The 24,756-nt window shown below is 30.1% G+C and overlaps 1 protein-coding gene across 3 annotated transcripts in view; it reads left to right on the top strand.

The window, feature by feature from the left end:
• The window catches only part of LOC140439614 (uncharacterized), a 1,046,430-nt gene that overhangs the window by 27,134 nt on the left and 994,540 nt on the right, over positions 1–24,756 (top strand). The window contains exon 1 of one of the 3 annotated variants that reach the window (XM_072529642.1): positions 1,284–1,338. The exons of the other annotated variants lie outside the window; for them this stretch is intronic. The gene's annotated coding sequence lies outside the window, so the exon portion shown is untranslated. Of the gene's footprint in view, positions 1–1,283; positions 1,339–24,756 lie in introns of those variants that run through there. 3 annotated transcript variants of the gene reach the window in all.

The following is a 24,756-nucleotide window of genomic DNA, read 5'->3' as shown; positions in this document are numbered from 1 at the left end:
TGGTATAGAATGCAGGAAATATTCGACTTCTCAGCTTAAATATATCTCTCGTTCCACCTTTCAGCCAATCACTTCTAATTATTTAACTACTTGTTTCTAAATTGACTACACAAAACTTCGACTGCTTCTTTCCGATCACCATCACATAATAATCTTTTTTTTTTTCAAACTTTCAAAACATCAAAACATTCACTCTCTTTTCCCATTCTAAACTCGCTAACCAATCAGAAAATTTCTATGTCCCGCCTCTTAATTGATATCAGAAAAACCCAAGCATCGCTTGTAAACAAACTCTTTGAAAATGATAACGGTTTTGTGTAACTTACTTTCTAAATATAATAACTAGGTACCTGGCGGCTTTTGGACTTTCCAGCGAAACAAAAAACAAAGGCTTTTAAAATATTATATCTACAAATACCAAGAAACAATTGTCTATTCACTTTAAAGTATTTACTAATGTTTTTCAGTCCTTCAGGGTAAAACTCATTATGGATAAAGCCACTGCTTAAAACTACTCATAACAAATATTTACAAATCGATGTACAGAGCGTTGGAAATTTATGTGTCCGCGTTCTATAACAAAATCAAATATTTATTACATCTTTGATTGATAAAATAAATCATAACAATATATATATATATATATATATATATATATATATATATATATATATATATATATATATATATATATATATATATATACGTACATTACTGTATTCGTGTAACAGGGGTACTTCTTTGTTTTTGTCTTGTATGTAGAGAAATTTAAAAATAAATGCAATGATTAAATGTAATGATAATATTGAATATGATTAAAGCAAATTCTTATTTTTTTTATTTCTTTTTCATTTTTTGATTTTAAATAATATTTATTATTGAGTATTTTGAAATCCAATATTTTACCAGGTTATAAAGAAATATAAAATTTTAATTTTTACAAAGATATATGTTTTAAAGGTATCACTTTTTAATGGACGTTTCTGTTTTTGTAAAATATATTGTAAAAAATTAAATAATAGTAATTACTTAAAAATGGCACAAGAAAATAGCCTTAGAACAATATTAATTTAATACGTTCAGTTAGTTACCGTACTGAGTAATTGATCCAGTAGTAAACACAGCTAGCAGGTAACCACTTAAAAGACGTAAGTAAGCAATTTTAAATTGTTTTTCAAACCTTTACAAGTGTCTTACAAATTTCTCTTCTGAAGGTGTTGTTTTAGCTAAACATGTCTAATTGGCGACATTCTGTGGAAAAAGTCTGTAGTGCCTACTAATATAAAGCATCATTATTCACTTATCTATTTGCAGTAACATTTACACCACCAATCTCAGGTAATTTGTATGCTTTTGATTAAATAAAGGAAGGGAAAACTCAAGAATTTAATATACAATATAAATAATGAAGAAGTGTAAAAACGTGCTTGAAATGTTACGAATTATCTAATAATCTGTGCTGTGTAATAAGGAATTATGAGAAAAGTTGGATCATTAAATTTATTAACCCTCAGTTAAAGTTGTTAAGTCGGATGTTGTGATACACTGAGAAAACTGATGAAGTTAATTTTTATCATTAAGAATTTTTATTTACTACCTTAAATGGGGATGTAGAAATTTTCAATGGAATTATTCTTTTAACAATCAATTAAATACTGAACAACTTTTGTTTTTAACACTTTCACAAAATTGATTATAATTTGTTATCACTACCGATGTTTCAGAAGTGTGCCTTTCTCAGGCGATCTATTTTTGGTATGAGTTTACACTTTATAGCCTCCAACTAAATATTAAGTTGAGCAGGGGAGAACTGTTTGTCTCAAGTTGGTCATTTTCTCAATTTGTTAATTTCCTTAGACTCTAATAAAGATAGTTTAAGGCCTTTATTTTGAATGTGAAGAATTTTTAATTAGCCATTAAAAGAATGATTATGATCTAGAAGTGCGTACGCAGAATCTGTTTTTCTATTATTGAAAACCCTTTTGTGTGCTGCTGTACGTTTGTCAAAAGTTCTACCAGTTTTACCGATGTAAGTTTTTGGGTAGTTCTCATATTTGTATATAACTTATAAAATATAAGTTTGTATACACCATTGTGTAAAGGCTTGTTTTTTTTTGACTTCTGTTTTTCATGAAATATTTGCTTAAGTTATTGTTTGTTTTAAAAGCTGGTGTTATTTCTTTCTGTTTTATGAGTTTGGATATTTTTATTGATATCTTGCCTGTATATTTAATCGATCGAAAGGTACTTGGTTGTCCTCAGGTGGTGGAAATTTGGAAATTCTAATTTAAGGACTTTTTCATCTAGTTTTTGCTTTAAAATTTTTTTTTTCGTGGTAGAAATATATATATATATATATATATATATATATATATATATATATATATAATATATATGATATATATGATATATATATATATATATATATATATATATATATATATATATATATATATATATTTTGGCAAAGGAAAAGAACCATTCAAAACATGTTTTCTTCGAAATGTGTTCCATAAAATCGAGTACATCTTGCATCAATAAAAAGTCAGACATAGATAAACTGAGCAACATTTATTGTTAATTACTGGAAAAAAATCCAAAATAAAATTAATATCTACCTGCACCCGTACCTACACAAATTACAGTTATATGCATAACATGTTGCATACCATTAAGACAGGTTTAAAAATTAAAATCACCTAAAATGGGCCTCTAGTATTTCTTAAAAAGAAATATGATATTAAGTACACCTAATTACTTTTTAATCATAGGATTTTTTCTTTTTGTTCTCTATGTGCCAGAGTTAAAACACACCAGTAAAAGATGACAAAAAAATTTTTACTATTTTTACCTAAATTTTAAAGAATTTTAAAATGTATTTTGTCCACTATTTTATATTTTATGTGTGTGTTATTAATGTTGAGTATCTATGCTTTTATAAATAATCTCAACGACTAGTAAGTTGCACTGAAGATTTGTGATATTTTATAAATATTTACACTTTTTCTTATTACAGTGTCTTGAAAAAGGAATAAAACCATTCCGAAAGCTAGACAAAAAGTCATAAGAGTGTTTCATTAACATCCCGGCCAATTTTCTGACTGCAACCCTAATAAACTGTGTTGTTTGTATATATATATATATATATATATATATATATATATATATATATATATATATATTCACAACCATTCCTTAAATGTCACTTCAGAGTATGTATATCTGGTTGCCTAGTCACATGGCTCACTTAAATATATTTACAACATTATAATTATAAAAAAATACTTTTTATATGCTAATTTCTTAAAAATGCCCTCACATAAATAATTTTTATAATATTTTCTAGTATATAACTTATTTAAATAGCCAAATACTCTTTATATCTAATATTATCTAGTAGTGTAACTTATAAATTATTTTCTATAAACACCAATCATATCAATATATATATATATATATATATATATATATATATATATATATATATATATATATATATGAAAATTACTGAGTTCTCGGGAAGAACCGCGTTGAGAATTTAAAACTCGACGTTTCGGCACCCATTTTGGAGCCATTATCAAGAGTATCACTCAACGCGGTTCTTCCCGAGAACTCAGTAATTTTCATATATATATATATATATATATATATATATATATATATATATATATATATATATATATATATATATATATATATTGATATGATTGGTGTTTATAGAAAATAATTTATAAGTTACACTACTAGATAATATTAGATATAAAGAGTATTTGGCTATTTAAATAAGTTATATACTAGAAAATATTATAAAAATTATTTATGTGAGGGCATTTTTAAGAAATTAGCATATAAAAAGTATTTTTTTATAATTATAATGTTGTAAATATATTTAAGTGAGCCATGTGACTAGGCAACCAGATATACATACTCTGAAGTGACATTTAAGGAATGGTTGTGAATATAAAGTGGGGTTATAATAATAAAATGTGTAGTTTATTAAATTAGAATGTTAAGTTAATGATTTAAGTGTATATTCTGATCTGAAAAGCCTAAATGTCAACAAAATTATCAATAGAAAATTAAAGAATTCTCCAGATTGCAGAATTTGACCTTTGTTGACGGTCGAACATTCGGGAATAATGTCTGTGGATCGAACATATACTGTTTCCAGAAAATTCAGACATGTGTTTAATGGAATAAATCGAACATGATTTCTTACCAGATGGTTCTGGAAGATTGAAAAGATATAAATACCCGTGATTTGGATTCAAGATGGCAGTTTTAGTCAGAAAGTTTAGTAAGAAAGTCCATTCAGTTAGTCAATCAGTTATGAGTTTTTTAGTATGAAAATTAGTTAGAGGCAGTCAATCAGTTACAATTGTTCAATATAGTGAGTTAAATCAATATTAAGAAACAGTATAAAGAAAATAATATTGAAGATTAAAAATTATGTTATGTATAAATGATAATTGGATAATGGAAGAAGTATTAATTGAATATTAAAATTAAATAATATATTTGGTGATTGGATATTGGTATATAGAAAAGAAGAATAAATATAAATGCTGTTTGCTGGTTTGATTGGTGGTTTATAAATGCTGTGAAGAAAAATATCTTAAATTGGTGAAAGCTGATAATTGGAAAAAGTAATTTCATAAAAACAAGGATAACCGAAGCTGAGAAGAAGACATTTGAGTGGTGATTATAATCTATATAGTGGAAAACAGTTCATTAAGGCATTCAGTGACAGAAAGGTACAAAAATTTTGTTAATATAATTTAGTTAGTGTCATAACAATTTTGAAGATAGTTTGTTTAAATTTTACATTCTCTATAGAATTTAATTAGTTTCATAAGAATTTCAATAGTTTAGATAGTTTATTTTAAATTTACATTAGCTAGTTTAGATATATATGTGTGTTTCATAGTAGATCTAATAAAGATAATTTAAAAAAGTACTTACAAACTAATTCTTTGAGAACCGCGATAAAAACCCTATATATTATATTATTAAAAATACTCATTGCTCATCATTCAAACAAACAATACATCATATCAATTTGGCGCCCAACGTGGGGCTCTCTATTTAAAAGAATTAGTTTGGGAAGATAAGTGCTCTCATATAATTAAATTAATTTTCATTAGAAAGAAAAAATTATAGATTTTATTTTTAATTATATTTGAACAAGTAAAGTCTCAAAATGTCTCAAGGAAAGAAAGGTACAAGAAGCAAAAAGAATGAAGAAGATGTGGAAGTAGAAACACAACCTATACAAGAGGAGAGTTTAGTTCAAGTTCCACAAGATACTGCAGAAATGAATTCAGAAAGAGAGGAAAATGTCAATATGGCAGCTTTGATGTCATTAATAATGCAGATGAACAAGACAATGGAAGAGAATACGAAAAAAATGGAAGAGAATTCAAAAGAAGTCAAAGAGGACATAAAAAAAATGGAACAGAAATTGGAAGAGAATTATAGAAAATTAGAAAAGAAAATAGAAGATAATAATAATAAAATTGTAAAGCAAATAGAAAAACAAATGGATAAAAAACTTGAAACTGCAGAGAAAAAAGTAGCAAATGAAATAAAAAATATACGGAATGACTACAAGAAAAGGATAGAAAATGAGAGGACAGAAGTAAAGAGGATTATTCAAGATAATAAGATAGATATAGAACAGAAAATAAAGTTGCAGAAATGTAAATTAGAAGTAAAAATTAACAAAGACAGGAGAAACACAGAAGAAAAATTAGACGATATACAACAAAATATCCAAATAAATAGTAATCAAATAAGAAATGTGGAACAGAGAATAGATGATATTTCACAAATGAGAGACATAGGGAGACCTTACTTAAATTTAACAAATGAGACTGGGATTAAATTCACTGGTAATATAAAAAATTTGCATCCTAGGGTATACATAAATAGTTTAAAACATAAATTAAGATTTGTGAATAATATTAATGATATTAAAGATTATATTAGAATGACATTAAATGACAATGCAGCAACTTGGTTTGCTAGTATTGAAAATGATTTAGATAATTTTCAAACATTTGAAAATAAATTTTTAAATTATTATTGGGGTGAATTAGAGCAAGCCAAGTTTAGAGAAATTCTATATTTTGGAAAGTATAATCACAATTTAAAATCAAATATGGTAGATTATGCATTGAAACTGATAACAGTTGCAAAATATTTAGAACCACCACTTAGAGAGGAAGAAACAGTCTTAAATGTATCTAGACATTTTGATGCTGATGTTGTGCAAACAGTAACTGTACAAAATATTCAAACAATAGATAGTTTTATTAATTTTATTCAAAGAATACAAAGAGGCAATATGACAAGTAATAATAACAACAGACAAAACAATAATAACTTTCAATATAATAAAAATGATAATCAACAATAAAGACAATCATATAATAATTATAGATATGGTAATAATTTACAAAATTTTAATAATAATAACAGTAATTATAATAGACAACATTTTAATAACAGTACTAATAATAATAGACAAGATTTTAACAATAGAAGAAATACAGAGCGACCTAACTATAACAGACAGGTAAATTGTGTACGAAGGAATAGAAGCTGCGAAGACAGGGAACGAAATAGTACAAGGCAAGAAACTTTGAGTAGAAGTCACAGTAGGGAAAGACATAGGACATCAGATCCAAGTGGTCAGATACAATCTGACAATTCTAATAATCAAAATTTTGTTCAGTAAACTTTCTGAATTACAAGTTAGGCCATTGCTATTATGAAAAACCTTCTGAATTTATTTCTCTAGATGAAGATAAAATTATTGAATCTATTAATTTAATTTATATAAATCCTTTGGCCAAAAATAAAATGATTAAAATTATGATAGATACTGGTTCAGAAAGTACTTTAGTCTCGGAGAATTTTATTTTTAATACATTAAAACTATCAGATATAATAAAGATTCCAAAAATTAAAATTGTTGGTGCAAATAATAAGAAGTTGGGTGAAATTGATAAACTAGCCAATTTTAAAATTAATATTCTTAATAAAGAAATTAATATGCAAGGATTTATTGTCAAGGATTTATGTGTTGATATATTAATGGGTAGCGGGTAAGTACTCCTCCACAATCCCAGTGGAGGATAGACTTACTTTAGGAATGCGACCCTGCCCTACGCGAGCCTTGATTGTCTCTCAACTCCTATGGAGAGAAATCATGTCCTAAACCCATTCCTACCCAATACCTACTATCCTACCAATTTCCCAAACCAACTCACCAACCCGCCTGGCAAGCGTGGTGTTTAAATGCCAAAACCCCTTAGCATAAATAGACATTCAAGAAAAGGGCCCTCAGTCCCCGGCAGCTCGCTAGTTCCCAACCAAGGTAGCGGTAGGATTCACGGACAGCGGGCAGAGGGTGCAAAGAATCTCTGGGATGTAAAAGGCTACCAAGAACGACGAACGCTGCACATAATTACGTATAATGTAAGAACCTTATCCAAAGATGAAAAAATGACGGAACTGGAGGAAGAACTCAGACATGTGAAATGGGATATTATAGGAATTAGCGAAGTCAAAAGAAGAGGTGAAGATCAGGTCAAACTAAAATCAGGCAACATATTCCACTATAATGGGGAAACAGAATCGACAACTGGAGGAGTAGGTTTATTAGTACACAAAAAATTACAGAAAATGATACAGAGCATTGGCTGCATTTCCCCAAGAGTTATGTATATAAATCTAAAAATAAATAAGAGATACAATCTGAAAATAATCCAGGTATACGCCCCCACCAGCGATTACGAAGATAAGATTGTTGAAGCCTTCTATGAGGAAATCGAAAGAGCAAAAAAGCAGGAACCGGCCCATTACAATCTGATAATGGGAGATTTTAACGGGAAACTCGGAAGGAAAAAGGACGAACAAGAAGTAGCAATCGGAGATTTTGGAATCGGAGTAAGAAACGAAAGAGGCGAAATACTTACCAACTTTCTACTGCAACACAACTGTATGCAATGAACACTTTTTTTAAGAAGAAACAGAGTAGAAAATGGACGTGGGTTAGTCCAGATGGAAGAACTAAGAGCGAATATGATTATATAATAACAGACAAAAAGCAAATTATTCAAGATGTCACTGTACTTAATAAACTATCAATAGGAAGCGACCACAGACCAGTAAGAGCTAGAATAACGATAAACCTACAAAAAGAAAGAGCAAAGATGATAAACAGTGGCAAACGCATAGTTTGGAATTCACCAAATCAGCCAGAAGCGTACATAAAAAATATAGCAGAAACTTTACAGAGTAATAATCCCAAACCTCTAAGTATCGACGATCATAATAAATTAATTACAGACTCGGTTAGAAACGCACAACTCAAATTCTGCAAGAAAAATTACACCAAAAGTGAAACGATTAGCAAAGACACAAAAGCTCTCATGGAAATACGACGAAACCTAAGCGAGAAAGAAAAGAGAAACAAAGAAGAATATAGAAAACTAAATAAAAGAATTTCAGCGGATATTAAAAGAGATATAATACTAATGTAATTACTCAAACAGTAGAAAAGAACAAAGGTTTAAAGATAATGAAAAGAGAACTCACACAAAGTAAAAAATAAATATACAAGCTAGAAGATAAAGACGGAAAGGCAACAACAGATAAACAAAACATTCTGAAAATAACTAGAGAGTTTTATAAAGACCTCTATACCAGCCAAAGATCACAAGAAAATTTACCGACACGAGTAAAGACTCTCATAAATCAGGGATCGGAAATACTTTTACCCATTACTGTGTCAGAAGTAAGATCAGCTTTAAAGGAAATGAAGAACCATCGATCGCCTGGTGACGATGGACTCGTTATTGAGGCAATAAAAGCAGGAGGAGAAATTCTATTAAAATCAGTAAGCGAACTGTTTAATAAATGCTTACATGCGGGTACGATTCCTAAAGACTGGAACAATGCAGTGATAGTCTTGTTACACAAAAAAGGTGATATTACTAAATTAGAAAATTATAGACCCATCAGCCTCTTGACACATATGTATAAACTCTTTATGAAAATCTTAACAAAGAGACTAACACCTAAACTAGATTTCTATCAGCCCAAAGAACAGGCAGGCTTTAGGAGAGGATATGGCACAAATGACCATTTGCACACCATAAAGATCTTAATTGAAAAATGCATCGAGTACAACATACCACTGGTTCTTGCATTTGTCGATTACGAGAAGGGTTTTGATACTGTAGAGTTTGAAACCGTACTGGAAGCCCTAAATCAAAGCCGAATAGATTACAGGTACACGTCACTAATCAAAAACACCTACGAGAACGCTACATCAAGTATACGACTACACGAAGACACAGAAAAATTCAGCTTAGGTCGAGGAGTAAGACAAGGAGACAATATTTCACCAAAATTGTTCACGGCAGCTCTAGAGTCAATATTTAAGAACACCCAATGGCAAGATATGGGCATCAATATAGATGGAGAAAGATTAAATCATCTGAGGTTTGCAGATGATGTCGTATTAATCGCAGATAACTTACAGGATACGGTTTCTATGCTACATTCGCTTAAAAGTCTGTCTGAAAGAGCAGGATTAAAGATAACCTTGGGGAAAACTAAACTTATGACAAATCTCGTAATGAGTGGAAATATAACTATCGACAATAATACCATACAACAAACAGACACTTACAAATATCTGGGACACGAGATCAAAATAAACAGAGACAATCAAACAAATGAAATACAGAGGCGAATAGGCCTGACATGGGCAGCATTTGGCAAACTAAGCCATATTCTAAAAAGTTCAATTCCCATGTGTCTCAAGCGAAAAGTTTATAACCAATGTGTTTTGCCTGTACAAACTTATGGAGCAGAGACTTTAACACTCACGCAGAAATCTGCGAATAAACTAAGAGTTACACAACGAGCCATGGAACGTGCAATGCTGAATGTGAGCCTCCGAGACCACATAACAAACCGACAAATCAGGCAAAGATCAGGAGTTCAAGACGTCATCGAAAGAACCACGAGACTTAAGTGGAACTGGGCAGGACACTTAGCCAGAACACAAGATGGACGATGGACAAGACGAACTATGGAATGGAGGCCCAGAAATTATAAAAGAAGCTGAGGACGACCACCGACTAGATGGACCAACGACATAAAAAGAGTAGCGGGAAACTGGCTACAAGCGGCCCAGTGTAGAGAACACTGGAAAGAACTGAGGGAGGCCTATGTCCAGCAGTGGACGGGATTGGCTGATTGATGATGATGATGATATTAATGGGAAATGATGAATTGGAAAAGAAGAAAGTAAAGATAGATTTTGAAGAAAAAATGGTAACTTTGGAAGGGCAAATAATTAAATTTATGCAGAAAGATGAGGTGGAAGAAGGAATAAGAGTTGATAGGATATTATTAAAAGAAAATAATGATGTTTATGAAGAAGAAATGTATTTTGATGATAGGGAAATGTCCCAAAAGAATGTAAAGAATAATTATTGTAGTGAATATTTAAGGAATGGAAATGTTAAGCAGATGGATGCCTACGAGGTGGAGTGCGTAAAATTGGAAGCAAGGAATAATGAGTACATAATGAAGAATAATTTTATTTGTAAAGAAGAAGATATGATAAAAGTTTTAAATTGCCCTGAAGAATATAAATCAATAGTCATTTCCATATTGCAGCAACACAAGGGACTTGTCAATAAAGAAAATAGAATTGCACAAAATTATATCCATAATATAAAAGTTAAAGAAGAAAAAGATTTTAAAACAAAATCATACCCAATACCATATAAATACAGAGAAGAAGTAAACAAAACAATTAATAATATGTTAGAAGATGGAATACTAGGAAGAATTACAGAAATGTCATTTTTCACTAAAATCGATTTACAGCATAGTTTTTGGTTAATACCTCTAGAAAGAAAAAGTAGACAGTATACAGGATTTCAGATAGATGGAGTAGTATATCAATTCAAAGTAGTACCATTTGGACTTCAATCATCTTGCAGTGCTCTATGTAGATGTCTTCATGATATTTTGGATCAATATGAACATTTTGTAATTCACTACATTGATGATATATTAATTTTTTCTAAAACGGCAGAAGATCATGAGAAACACCTAAAAATTAATAAACAGATTAGACAAAGTTGGACTAAAAATAAATCAAGAAAAATGTACATTTTTTCAAAAAGAAGTGATATATCTAGGTTATAAACTTAACACTAATAATAATAACAGTTTACTGATAGATCCATTTCATAGATAGATGGTTGGTTTCATTATTGTGAATCAATTTGACATCATACTTGTTGTCTTATAAATATGGAAATTATTTTGTACCCTAAAAATCATAATTTGGGGTTAGATACAAAATTGATTTTATAAATGTCTTTCTAATATAATAAAGTGTAAAACTTACCAATTCATATGGATGAAAGCCTGTTGAATGGAAATAATTCCTAGGTTTTGTCTATAAATAAACATAACACAATAATAGATGATTAGATTATATATGTTTATTTTCTCATATTATAGCCTCCATTGTTATATTTGACATGACAGTTTGACATAGACAGCGAACAGAGGTGTACTTAATAGAACAAATTTTTAAATAAGAAATTAAATTAGTGGACAAGAAAATTAATATTTAAAAAAATAATAAGTAAATTATTTATTTTAAATATTATTTTGGGGTATTGATATGATTGGTGTTTATAGAAAATAATTTATAAGTTACACTTCTAGATAATATTAGATATAAAGAGTATTTGGCTATTTAAATAAGTTATATACTAGAAAATATTATAAAAATTATTTATGTGAGGGCATTTTTAAGAAATTAGCATATAAAAAGTATTTTTTTATAATTATAATGCTGTAAATATATTTAAGTGAGCCATGTGACTAGGCAACCAGATATACATACTCTGAAGTGACATTTAAGAAATGGTTGTGAATATAAAGTGGGGTTATAATAATAAAATGTGTAGTTTATTAAATTAGAATGTTAAGTTAATGATTTAAGTGTATATTCTGATCTGAAAAGCCTAAATGTCAACAAAATTCAATGTCAATGTCAAGATGGCAGTTTTAGTCAGAAAGTTTAGTAAGAAAGTCCATTCAGTTAGTCAATCAGTTATGAGTTTTTTAGTATGAAAATTAGTTAGAGGCAGTCAATCAGTTACAATTGTTCAATATAGTGAGTTAAATCAATATTAAGAAACAGTATAAAGAAAATAATATTGAAGATTAAAAATTATGTTATGTATAAATGATAATTGGATAATGGAAGAAGTATTAATTGAATATTAAAATTAAATAATATATTTGGTGATTGGATATTGGTATATAGAAAAGAAGAATAAATTAAAATGCTGTTTGCTGGTTTGCTTGGTGGTTTATAAATGCTGTGAAGGAAAATATCTTAAATTGGTGGAAGCTGATAATTGGAAAAAGTAATTTCATAAAAACAAGGATAACCGAAGCTGAGAAGAAGACATTTGAGTGGTGATTATAATCTATATAGTGGAAAACAGTTCATTTAGGCATTCAGTGACAGAAAGGTACAAAAATTTTGTTAATATAATTTAGTTAGTGTCATAACAATTTTGAAGATAGTTTGTTTAAATTTTACATTGTCTATAGAATTTAATTAGTTTCATAAGAATTTCAATTTAAAGATAGTTTATTTTAAATTTACATTAGCTAGTTTAGATATATATGTGTGTTTCATAGTAGATCTAATAAAGATAATTTAAAAAAGTACTTACAAACTAATTCTTTGAGAACCGCGATAAAAACCCTATATATTATATTATTAAAAATACTCATTGCTCATCATTCAAACAAACAATACATCATATCATTACATATATATATATATATATATATATATATATATATATATATATATATATATATATATGTAATGGAGAAAGAAATGAAAGGGGAGAGAGACTGGTTCAATACGCACATTACCAGAACCTCTCAATCGCCAATACCTATTTTAAGAAGAACCTCAATAGGAAATGGACATGGTTAGCTCCCAATGCAACTACCAAGAACGAAATAGATTTCATCCTAACTAATAAGCTGAAAACCATAAAGGATGTAAGTGTGCTCAACAAATTCCGAACAGGTAGCGATCACCGACTAATTAGATCTCGAGTCGTTCTAAACACTAAACTAGAAAGAATGAAATTACTCCAGAAACCAACTGCAGGGGTAAATATCACTAACCTAAGCAACAACTCGGAACGCTATCAAAATTTAATTCAAGAAAAATTACAAGACCCAACGAATAGCACACACTTAATGGAAACAATCTTAAATTGGGCCAAAGAAGTTGGAGGATCACAAGCACACAACAGCAATAGAAAACTTTCAGATGAAACAACAGCTCTCCTGAAACAACGAAGAGAAATGAAAATTAACTCCAATATTAATAGAATTGAATATACCGAACTGTGCAAAGTAATACGGAAAAAAATCGCAGAAGATATAAAAACCTACAATGAACGACTTGTACAAAATACAATCGAAAACCATAAAAACTATAGGAAAACCAAGAGGAAGTTGGCAATCGGTAGAAAGCAAATAATAGCATTGGGAAACAACAACGAAAGGATCACAAATAGGGATGAAATAATAAAACATGTAACCGAATTCTATGAGGGTCTATATAAAGCTCCGGAAGCACAAGAAATAGGCGAAGAAGAAATTGCGGTTCAAGAAGATGTACCAGATGTTCTCGTGGATGAGGTAGAGGCAGCTCTTAAGAGCATGAAGAACGGCAAGGCAGCCGGTAATGACGGTGTTACAGCCGAACTTCTAAAGATTGCTGGTAAAACAACTTGGAAAATCCTAGCAAAAATATACACAGACTGCCTAAAATCGAGACATATTCCAAAAAAGTGGAATTCAGCCAACATAATCCTTATTCACAAGAAAGGTAGCAAGGAAGACATTAGAAATTATAGACCGATCAGCTTGCTACCTGTGATATACAAGGTATTCACCAAAATCATTAACAACAGAATACAGAACACACTTGACGCTGCACAACCCCGAGAGCAAGCAGGCTTTAGAAGTGGCTTCAGCACAATGGATCATATTCAAACATTAAGGGAAGTAATGAGCAGAACAAAAGAATATGATCTACCACTGGCGCTAGCATTCATAGACTTTGAGAAAGCATTTGACTCCGTATACCCAAGAGCAGTCATAGAAGCTCTTGTCGACCAAGGAGTAGATAAACCATATGTCGAAACGCTAGCAAATATATACAAAGAGGCCACAGCTAGAGTAAGCATATATGAAAATACCCCAGAATTTCCCACTCAGAAAGGAGTCCGACAAGGAGACACCATATCCCCTAAGCTCTTCACTGCAACCTTAGAAAATATCTTCCGGAAATTAGACTGGAACAACCAAGGTCTATGTATAGATGGAGAATACCTAAACCATCTTAGATTCGCTGATGACATCATTCTAATTGCTAGAAGTCCTGAAGAATTACAACTGCAAATTAATGACCTTAATACAGCCAGCAATGAGGTAGGCCTAAAAATGAACCTAGCAAAGACTAAAATAATGTGCAATGATCTGATCGCCAACGTGGAAATAAAAATTAATGAAACCTCGCTAGAAGTAGTAGATGAATACATATACCTGGGACAGCTCATACATAAATCGGGATCACTACTTCCGGAAATCAACAGACGAATAAAACAAGCGTGGTCAGCATTCGGACGAAATTCCATAGTCTTCAAGTCCAAAATGCCACTATACCTCAAGAAGAGAGTATTTGATCAATGCATATTACCCGTCTTGACATATGGATGTGAAACTTGGATATTAAAGAGAGAAATAACGTCGAAACTCCAAGTAACTCAAAGAGCAATGGAAAGATGTATGCTAGGGATAACAAAGAGGGATCGTAAAAGAATTGAATGGATACGGAGGCAAACCCAGGTGACTGATGTAATCCAAAGAAAAAAATCCCTGAAATGGCAATGGGCAGGACATATGGCAAGAAGAACAGATAACAGATGGACCACTAGAACAACTATGTGGTACCCCAGGAACGCTAAGAGACCAAAGGGGCGCCCAAATCTCAGATGGGATTATGATATTAGAAAATTAACAGGAACAACGTGGTCTCGAATAGCACAAGATAGAAAAATATGGGCGCAAATGAGCGCAAATTATTAGAACAAAGTATAACTAAGACATCGTCGAATAATAATAAGAACATAAAATAACATTGAAATAAGGGAGGCTGCACCGTAATTGGAAACGGTTGATAAAGCTGCACATGATGATGATGATGATGATATATATATATATATATATATATATATATATATATATATATATATATATATATATATATATATATATATTTATTTATTTCAAATTATTTTTCGACCGTACTGTTTTAAATATTGAGTATATATAGTATCAGCAATCGGTCTGTAGGAAATAAAATTCTATTTGTTCTTTCTCAATATTTCGTCACGATTTTGTGACTTCTTCAGGAGAAAACTGTAAATTTATTAGAATAGTTAATTATTATATTATGTAAACAATGTGAATATTTCAATACTTACAACTATAAGAGTAAAAACTTAAATTTTTTTAACATATCTAAATAAATAAAATTTTTGTTTGATTTTTATTTAGGAGTTATGGTAATCGCAATATTTTATAGAGTGAATTCCCATTGTACAATTTTTAGTGAATAAGTTAAAATAAACAATTAATATGACAGTATTATCCATATTATAAAGTGGAAGGATGGAATTAATTGTAGAGAATTAAGAAAGAATCAGAAACATGAATTACATTTTATAGATCAATTTACCATGTTTCTGATTCTTTCTCAATTCTCTACTATTAATTCCATCTTTCCACTTTATAATATGGATAACACTGTCATAATAATTGTTTATTTTAACTTATTCACTAAAAATTGTACAATGGGAATTCACTCTATAAAATATTGTGGTTACCATGATACTATGACTAACAAGATAGGATCTTCCCGTAGCACAAAATCAGTCGTGTTCGCGCATGCCGTCATTGGAGAGTAGAATTTGAATTCTTGTTAAAGTTAAATGGGATTTTTAAGCATTCTGTGATGAAATTATTCAATTAGCAAAATAATAATATTAAATAAAGGTTTAATAATTACAATAATCGTACACAAAAGGATATCTCCAAACTATTTATTAAAGATTATTTATTGACACATACAAAAAACTGACATTACGAACGTGCAACTCTCCCAATACGTCACGACTTATGCGCAATATCTTATCTTCTTAATCATAGTATCATGGTGGTTACCATAAAAGATGTTAAAAGTTAATATGATAACATAAATCGAGGGTAACTAATCCAAGCAATGACACAAGGAAAAAATCTTAAACCAAACATATAAATGAGTAAAAGAAAATTGTATACCAGGATCTGGATATTATAACATTCATACAAATAGGACAACTTCAGTAGAAGGACATGTGAAAAGGATGGAAGATGAAATACCTTCAAAAATAAATGTCAGCTGGACATAAAACAAGAGAAAGAGTATATATAAGAAACAAATAAAACATTACATGGCACTTTTAAAAATAAACAATTGGACGAACATACTATAAAATACAGAACCGAATCGGGGAGTATTCTTAAACAGACCAAGAACCAAAAAAGGTTGTATCAATGATGGCGATAAAAAGAAAGTAACTTAAAACTCTATAGTTAGTTAAGGGGTGAAAGTTGTTGATTTTGACAAGTGTGAGATTTATTACATAAGGGAGGCAAAGGTAACAAAGCAGCAAATTTTACCCATAAACTATCACCATTCCCATAATAAAATTGGCTATGTAAAAGGCCAGTAACTACAAACTTAGCAGTTATATTATGTTTATTGCTTGCATAAAAAGGATTGTTACATGAGCCACATAAGATTAATTATAATTGTGGTAGGTATTAAAAATTTTTTTGGTGTTTTCCTCCTTTCTTGAACAAGAAAGCATAATTCTTGTTGTTAGCATTCCATTCCTGAACCTTTAAGGCTGTGCCTACCGTATCATTTTGATCCGGTTTTTGTGTATATTATACTTCCTGGACAAATTTGTGATATCTTGACTTTTTTTCCTAGTTCTGGTGTTTCCAATTTTCTTGAATCTTCTAAAATTCTGCTGGGTGACACCCCAGATATTAACTTCTCTACACTCGTTTTTTCTTGCGCTTTTGAGAGATGCATGGTTTTTAATTCTTCTTTATGTCAAGCATGTGTTTTCCAATAACTGACAGAAACTTGTCCTTGATCTCTCAGTGTACAGATCAGCCTGAAAGGGCACACTCCAATAATTTTAATTGATCCACCAGATTTCTTTATCCTAATTTTATGGTTGGGCTTATATCCTAAAGATAGACAAGTATAAGTTTTAATTATTACAAGTAACAAAGTATTGGACCTACCTTTGATGTTGCTTCTGTTACACTCATAGTATAATGTTCTGTTCATTTCTCTTAACCATTCTATTCATTATATAACTTGTCTCAATTTTCTGCATATCTTTCCATATCTCATATTCTTGTTTACTAGAAAATTCAAAAGTTATAAGTTCACTACTCACCTGGTGGTGGTCCTTGAGATGTTTTCGTAACTTCTCATGACTTTCACAATTACTTTCTTGCACACATAACTAACAAACTATATGATTTATTTTCTTCTTGGACACATCTATTTTATGCATTCTTTTGATTTAATGATTTCGTAATGTTACATCTTTAAATGTTTTGCTGCAAAGGTGGCAGGCTCCTGAGAGAATTTCAGAGCTTGTTGAAGTAGATGGAGTACAGGGATCTATAATTGCTTGCTAAAACAAAGACTTGGATAATTAAATATGGTGTTCTAACGAACAGATTCTTAAAACAATTGAAATGAAAAAATTTAAATTGAAATTATGTATGTAAGCTTGGAGTTGAAATAAAACCGGCGCCAAACAGAGAAAATTTTTTTTATGTATGCTTGGTGTTAAATAAAACCGCCAATATAAGACACATAACCTCACAAATCATATGTCGATAACGACCAATCACAGCAAATGTATGTTGTGAATTTTCTGTAGTCTGTTCACTTTCCTGCTCGATTAATGACTGCAACCTCAAGATAAAACTTTATTTTACATAACGTGTCAGTCAATAATACCTAACTACTTTATATATATATATATATATATATATATATATATATATATATATATATATATATATATATATAAGAGTAAAAATTTAAATTTTTTTAACATATCTAGATGAATGACATTCTTGTTTGATTTTAATTTATTTAGGAGTTATGGTAACCGCAATATTTTATAGAGTGAATGCCCATTGTAACTTTGTAATTTTAATTATCATTGTAATTATAATTTTAACTTATTCACTAAAAATTGTACAATGGGAATTCACTCCATAAAATATTGCGGTTGCCATAACTCCTAAATAAATTAAAATCAAACAAAAATGTTATTCATCTAGATATGTTAAAAAAATTTAAATTTTTACTCTTATAGTTGTAAGTATTGAAATATTCACTTTGTTTACATATAATAATTATTCTAATAAATTTACGGTTTTCTCCTAAAAAAGTCACAAAACCGTGACGGAATATTGAGAGATAGAACAAATAGAGTTTTATTTATATATATTAAATATTAAAAAATATAATATGTCAATAGTAGCGACTCTAACGCAGTAGAAGTGAAAATGTACGATAAGAAAATAAAAAGAGGACATGCGTTGCATATAATTAAAGTACTAAAGTTAAAAAATATTAAGTAAAATCATATAATTATAACTGATCAGTTTTTTTGATTAGCAGCCTCCCAATGGCATACCTTTTTAGTTGATTTCTTCAAGGAATTTAATCTTTTTTGTCAGATTTTCTCTTAGTGTATTTCAATAGCAAGTCCCATGAATTGAAAGGGAACTTTAAAAATGTGGCCCATCTCATCACGGCGCAAATTGATTTCCCAATAAAACGCCTGTTCCTGTCTCCCAATTACGATGATGTAATTTCCGGCGGTCGCCATATCACCAGAAATTGAAAAAAATGAAAAGCCGAAATATGATACTTTCCAATGCGACGATTCGTCAACCGGTGATATGTTTCTCTTTACCTTGATTCGATTATACGTCTACGGTTTTTTGCGGCTGTACTGAGTTTGGTTTAAGACATGAAGTAGATCCAATTTAGATATGAAAACACATAGAAATACAGTTTTTCCTTTGAAATATATATATATATATATATATATATATATATATATATATATATAGCTATATATATATATATATATATATATATATATATATATATATATATATATATATATATATATATATAGCTTTGAGGTTTATTGGGATTTGCAGCGGTGAAATAAGTGTACTCTTTTAACTAAGTTTCAAGCTTTCGAAAATGTTTATTTTCATCATCAGGAAAAACTGAAATAAAGTGCTACTGTTAGTAAAGCATCCTCGAAATCTATTAAGAGTGTAAAGGTTGTAAAAAAACTTACGTTATTGAGATTTGTCTTTCGTGGATGTTCTACTCACAGTTGACAAATTCAGGCACCACTCATTGATTGAGTCAATTATTAAAAAATATAAAAATTGCATGGTGTAAAAGACCAAACTTGACAAATTATTTTACTTTAACACATAAGAAAAAGACAATTACAATAATTTTAAAAGGCCACATGTGCCGGCCGAATGTGGAGTGTTAGGTTAAGAGTAGCTGTCATTCCTGGACATGGCAAATGACAGTACTTCTTCTTATTTTCTTTGTCTTATGTAGTACTAATAATATTATACATCAAAATTGACCAAAGATTGTATTTAAGTTGAAAAACAAATTTGTATAATGAGAACTATAATAAATGACGAAACCTGGAAACTTTACAATGACTCAGTTGTTGAAACATCATTGGATTGTGAATGTGTATACAAATATAATAGGTAGGAGTAAATAGTGCTTAACTGATTAATGTCGCTCCTTTTGTTCATTGCGTTTGAATTTTGAGCAATGAATGCCATTTCTAAGAAGAGTCTTTTCTTGTAATTAGATTTAGTAGCTAAAACTTTGACTGATTCATAATTCATTATATGATGTTCTTTATTAACATGTTCTGCAAGGGCAGATCTTTCCGGATATAGTCGCTACGATGACTGACTAAGCGACTACCTAGGCTACGTGTGGTTTGTCCCATATATGCCAAATTACAATTATTGCAAGGAGTCTGGTAGACTACGTTGGAGCAATCTTTGATGTCACTTTTATCTTTAACCTTAGAATATATAGATCTTGCAGTTAATGAAGTTTTAAAGGCTATTTTTAAATTGGTGAAATCTTCAAAAAGTCTTGTCAGTCTGGGTGTTATGCCTTTTATGTATTTTAATGAAGTATATGAGCAATTGGTATTTTGTTCTCCGCTTGCGACAATAATTTGCACCTCATCATTTTGGCGTACTATGTTCGGGGTCAAACTAAATAAAATCTTGGTGACTAGGTGTTTTAGGTATGAATTGTCGATGAAAAGGTTAGACAGGATTTACAGTTCTTCTGATGGAAAGAAGGATCACTGATCGCTATAATTCTAGCTTTCATTTGCTTGAGCAAGTTGATTTTTATTGAATGTCTATGATATGACCAATAGTTGAGGAAACGTCCAGAACTATGAGGTTTTCTATGCCAGTCGATAATCAGGGAGTTGTTCTTTGTTCTGATGAACCGGGTATCAATAAAGGGGACTGAGCATAGATCATCCTCATGTTCGATTGTGAACTGTAATAGAGGGTCATAACTATTGAATACATTTAAGATTTCTGTGGAACCATTGCTAGGAATAGCTAGGATTAAGTCATCCACATAAAAAAGGAATATGAAAGGACAATTCTGGGATCACCATATCCAGTAAATGATCCATCACATAACAGGCTAAAATGGGAGAGATAGTACCTCCCATAGGAGTTCCTTGTGTTTGTCTAAACACAGTATTATTGAATGTGAAATAGGTGTTATTAAACAGAAAAGAGATGAGTTTTTTGAAGTACACCAAGCTGATATTGCAGTGAGAACTAATTATATTCCAATTGTTTTCAATAGCTATTAAAGTTGCATCTAGATGTACAATGGTGAATAATGAAATATCAATTTAACGTAAACAGGTAAGATTACTAGTGAAAGAGTTTTCAGTATGTGAAATAAATAAAACTGATCTTGAAGGATTTGTGAAGCTCTGTAAATTAAAAGAGAAGGTCAAAAAGTGACCTCTCATGTTGAGTGAAAAGAGAATGTAAAGTGTGACGTACATGAAAAGTAATATAATATCGATGGTAATTACAGCTACCAGTATTACAACAAAGAATTGATTTTAAAATAAAAAACTCACATAGTGTAATCGTATTGGTAGGATTAGAATAACTTACTTAATCCATGTATAACAGATTTAAACTAGAATAGTTAAAATATAAAAATAGCCTTACATGCTAAATGAAACATGCAAATAAGCCGCCTGGTAATTATTTGAAGATTAAAACACAAGTAATGACACCGAACACTAAGCACATGTCTATTTTAAAGTTAAATTGAAAACCAATGTAGTTTAAAACACAAAACATTTCATAGTAAAATTATCAAATGATTATTAAAAAAGAAATTAATAATTACTTGTTACAAAGTACTTAAAAGTGCATACCGGCAAAATTGATGATTTAATGCATGTCTTCGATATTAATTGTCAGTCGCCATTATGGCATTTCACCAAGTTTGACGTAGAGAAACCGGCGCAGAAGGGAAACCAACAACTCAACAGGCAAGGAGGGATGACAAATAGACAAATAAGACCGCGAAAATTTAACTGGTAGTGTATACTGTCCTAAACATTGGATGTATACGATTGTAATATTTTAATAACTTGCGTGATATGAATTAACAAATTATTAATATTTAAACAGTGGAAAAAAGAGATGTGTTATTATTTGAATAATAATAATAGGGAGAGAGAATGATGCTTCTTCGAATTTTATAATAATTTTTAAATTGTTTGTCCTTTGTGTCGTGTTGTGTGAATGTATCAGTTATTGTTTATGACATTCAGTATATATTGTTGTATAGCCTAATTTTGACGAAATGCCCCGGAAGATGCTCTAGGAGCGAAAGTACTTGGGCAAGATTTAATAAAAACTGTGCTCGATATCTGCCTTTCATTTGATTAAAATTTATTTATTCGAGCATTTAACCTTATATCACTTTGAAAATAATATTATTACACAACAAGCAAGACGTCAGCGTAATCCCGAGAGAAATGTAAAGGAATTGGCAACACTCACTCCTTCCATCATCCAAATAAAAAAGGGTAATAATAAAAAAATTATATGGTGTTTTATATAAACATATGTAATCAAACTAGTGATTATGTAACATCGCTGGAATGTTTACAAGTTGTAGACTGTGACCCACCTACATAACGTGTGAAACAATTCATCAATTTAGGTACTGTACTCATCCAAACAACAAAAAGGTTTTGCATGCTGTCTGGCATGAGAAAATAAAAATATTTTCAGTTTTAAAAGCATTATAATAAGAAGAGAATGGTAATAGGACTTTAAACAAAATTTTAGGTAATATAAGGTGACTATCCCAAAACAATTGACAGTTAAGATAAAGAAAACCAACCTGGATGCTAAAAATAGGATGATCTTAATTGTTATTTACTCTAACAATGTCACTGGGGCATCACATGTAATAATGTCCTATATTATTCACAAGTTTCTAAGCAGGCGATAATTGGTAAAGCCCGAGTAATGTCATTTTAATAAACAAATTATTAAAACATCTATCTTTACTTGTTAATGCAAGATTATATATACTGACGATTTGGTCTTATATTCAAAAGGAAAAAATATATTTTAAGTGAATAATATTAAAATCCACAAGGAATCTACGTTCCTGTATTTGGCTGTATACCATATATTAAAAATTTATTAAATTCCTTTGTAAAAGGTATATAATTAAAAACTCAAACGGGCTGTGTTAGACAGAACGTCAACCATTAGTTGCTTCCATAAAGTCCTCGTAGACAAACCGCCTCAGGACTTGCAACTTCAACGTGGAGTCATATGTCGCCATGTTACCTAATCCAACGGTAACTTTAACATCATAAGTATTTATAAGATATAATGTCGAACAAATGTAACTAATTATTTGTTAACGGGTTTTTACCCATATATTTAGTGGCTACATTCATGTACTCCTAGACACCGATGATGGAATGATGTATTCCGAAAACGTTCTGTCTAACACAGCCCGTTTGGGTTTTTAATTATATACCTTTTACAAAGGATTTTAATAAATTTTGAATAATATTAGGTAATAATATGGGCATTCTCCAGATCTAGATCTGCAGATATAGAAATAGTTTAGATTATGTAGATCATATAAGATTTTTAGAAATGTTTTTTCATAAAGACTATCTTAAAAAATGCAGATTATGCATATTAAGAAATATTATCAAATTGACCTTAATTTAAGTGCGAACTTTGTATGCAGTATTAAGAATAGTTACAGAAGATTTTCGTACCAGCCCGATTGTACAATATTTAACCGATGAACCACTTTTAAAATTTATAAGAATGTCTCTATAACGTTTCAAGGATTCAAACTATAGAACCGCATTTATCTCTACACAATTAAACAGCGCTTCAAAGAAACTTACAATAAAAACAATTGTACAGATTCTCCATTCTACAATATAATTAGAAGGTACTAATTATCTCACATTATCCAATTTCCAAAATTTTTCTATACGTCAACTAAAGCTCTATCTCCGATCGTTACTACATTTATACAGATACATCCAAATTTACTAATGCTATAGAATCAGCAGTTATTATTCCCAATACTGTATTACATTTTAAATTACTATCAATCAGTATCATGCTATCTGGAGAACTGTATGCAATTATACAAGCGTTAATTTGTATTAGTGACCATAACACCTCCAAAGCTGTGATAATTACTGATTCTATCAGTTCATAACATACAATAAAATAGCTGTATATACATAATGCCATAGTTTATCTTATTCAACATCAATTAGTTTTTCTAAATGAAGCAAAACAGTAAGTTAGTTTTATTTGGATTCCATCTCATACTGGTCTTGCAACGCAACGAAAAAGCTGATCATCATGCACGTGAAACAATACAAAGTGCGTCATCGGTGTTAGTGAATACAATATTGGTAACCAATTTTAAGTGTTTCTACACGCTATTAAAACTACAATAAATTCATGCTGCGAAAAAATTATTATAACCGTCAGTTAGGCCCAGCGCCCACGGCGCAACTCTTTGAAAACTACGATCTAAAACCGGTTGAGCTTCCAACTGTTTTGTGATCTCGGCAATGTAAAAGCAGGGAGATTCGCCCACAAGGCAATCCGACTGTAACTGATTTTAAAGATTTATTTAACTACGTTTACAAATTTTACATTTGTTTGTAGCAAGTCAATTATATGTATAAGTAAAAAGGATAATATTATATAACATACACAAAGTACAATAGGAGATGAAAATACAGTAATGCGCATAACATAAAATAAAACATAAAATATACAACAAAATAAGACATATACCAACATAGTGAGTACATCCATGTTCATGTT

Source organism: Diabrotica undecimpunctata, chromosome 4 (assembly GCF_040954645.1).
Source record: "Diabrotica undecimpunctata isolate CICGRU chromosome 4, icDiaUnde3, whole genome shotgun sequence".
Lineage (NCBI taxonomy): Eukaryota > Metazoa > Arthropoda > Insecta > Coleoptera > Chrysomelidae > Diabrotica > Diabrotica undecimpunctata.
This window is presented reverse-complemented; position numbering and strand designations above follow the sequence as displayed.